Genomic DNA, 2275 nt, shown 5'->3' with positions numbered 1-2275 from the left:
AATCTTTTACATGGTGCACTAATTTTCAAATTCCCTACAGGGTTACCAAATCTGACTACAGTTTATATATGAATTGAAATCTATTACTGAAACTCAAAGTGTGTTGCCTTTTCATACTAATACTCTTCAACTTTATTTGTTCTCTAGAAGTTAAATTTTTTTACCTTGTGAATCGCTCCAACAGATTCCCTGCCTAGAAGAGCGATGTCACCACCCGTCATAATAGCATAATCCATTCCAGAGTGCATTGCCAATTTCTGGAGAAGATTCAGTATTAGTATTAACGTGTTGTTTAAGAAAATTAAAACCCTTTTAACAAATCAAAACATCATTATTGTATATATGAAATACTACTAATTAGTCTTATAAATTGTCATTAATGACACTTAAATGATTTTAAAGTAACTCAGTTGTCATATCAATTATTGAACTAATAAGGATGCTAAGTGTACACAAACTAATATAATTATACCTTGGCAAAGAGGGTTTTACCAGTTCCAGGAGGTCCATGAAGAAGAATGTTGCGATACATGCCTTTATTGAACTTGGTGTTCTTTGTAGCAATGGCAATATCTCTGTAAATGTAAATAAATGAGATGTAGTATTAGTTCATGCACATGAAAGGAAATTTTCCCATTTATTTGTTTGAATCTTTTAACAGGCTGACTCCTGCTGCTTTTAAAATATATACAGTATATCACTTTCTATCTTTTGCACTGTAATATTAATAAAAATCCGAAGTTTCAAATTAACTCTAAAACCTCTTTGCTACGTGTTTCATTAAGACCTTTATCTAGATTTCCTATTTTCCTGCAAAGCCTAACTCCTCTTCAAATAGTATACTTAATCTTTTCACAATCATTGCTTCATGTAACATACACAAATCACTGCTACTTCTAAACCCTTACCTGACTCTTTCTTCTAGACTGGGGTTGAGAACAACACCTTCTAAGACATCTTCAGGTCTCTTCTGAACCTTCTTTACAGTCTGCACTGGATGTCGCACAATATCAAAAGCACTGATCCTTGAGGTCTCACGCACTAATGATGGTTTTGCTGTTTGATAAAAAGAAATGCATGGTATATACCCTCCCTTTACAAATTCACTACAAACGTTGATTAATCATGTCAAAGGAGGATATTTAAAACTTGCAAAATATTTCGTATATTTATGCCTTCTTTTTCTTAATTTATGGAGTTCATGAAGTTTTCAAAATCCATGATACTTTTCCATCCTTACCTAGTCTTGCCTCCATAAACCTGAATACAATGCCCAGGGATCCTTTGGCACCATAGTACCCAGCAGTAAGAGCCACAAGTCCTGCAACTGCAGCTTGAATCTTGGCTGGTTCACTTAAAAATGCATCTATGCCAGTTCCAATTGCTGCCCCTGCTGTTCTGTAAAATCATATTATGGTTAGTCTTTTATCAATGGATATAATAGATATACCATCTTAAATATTTCCTTCTTTTTTCATGATAAAAATAAAGTTTTCATAAAGTTTCCAATTGAACCCATCTGTTTGCTCATATTGACTTAAACCCAAATATTTGTATCTTGTTTAAAATTCAACACCATATGAAATAAACCTGTCATGTAGTAATGCAGAGAACTGAGTTCCAATTCCAAAACACGTACTTTATAGACGACAGTATTGTTTCACGTTTCTCTATCATTGACTTTAGGGTTGTCTCCCTGTCTTCAGCAGCACGGACCCTGATCTGTTCAAGGGTTAAATCTTGATTTTCTCGATCTACCTTGGCTTTGCTTGTCATTTCTGCTTCTATTCTTTTTAAATCATATTTGTGCCTCTGCTCCAATTCATGCTCAATAGTAGCTGTAAAGGAAAAATGATGGTAATAAAATTATATAAAATATGTTTATAACTATAAGTTATAGAAAACTGAAGTCAAATATTCAATACAAAAGTTCATTAAAACATGAAACATAGATAGAAATCATTATTTCTAAGCAACTCTTCAACTCAAAGGAAAAGAAAACAAAATATGGGAACTCTGTTACCGAGTAATAATACCTTTCCTCATAGCCTCTTGCTTTGCAACTGACTCTTCCTGCCTCCTCAGGTTATCCTCATTCATTCTCTGCTGTTGAGCCAGCTGGTCTTCATACCTAAAAGTGACTAAAGTTCATCACATTCATTACCTAAACGTTTTTCTTTTCTATCAGCCAAGTTCCTAGGTATATTAGGTATTTAATTCCAGTAGATATTCTTCTTCCAAATTAAATTTCAACACAAGTAACACACTCCTTCAG

General features: G+C 33.6%; 1 pseudogene; it reads right to left on the bottom strand.

The window, feature by feature from the left end:
• The window catches only part of LOC119587020, a 4785-nt pseudogene extending 2654 nt beyond the window's left edge, over window positions 1-2131 (bottom strand).
• Between the last annotated feature and the right edge of the window lie 144 nt (window positions 2132-2275).

The sequence above is a fragment of the Penaeus monodon genome, chromosome 22 (assembly GCF_015228065.2).
Source record: "Penaeus monodon isolate SGIC_2016 chromosome 22, NSTDA_Pmon_1, whole genome shotgun sequence".
Lineage (NCBI taxonomy): Eukaryota > Metazoa > Arthropoda > Malacostraca > Decapoda > Penaeidae > Penaeus > Penaeus monodon.
The sequence above is the reverse complement of the archived record's forward strand: the minus strand, read 5'-3'. Positions and strand labels throughout refer to the sequence as shown.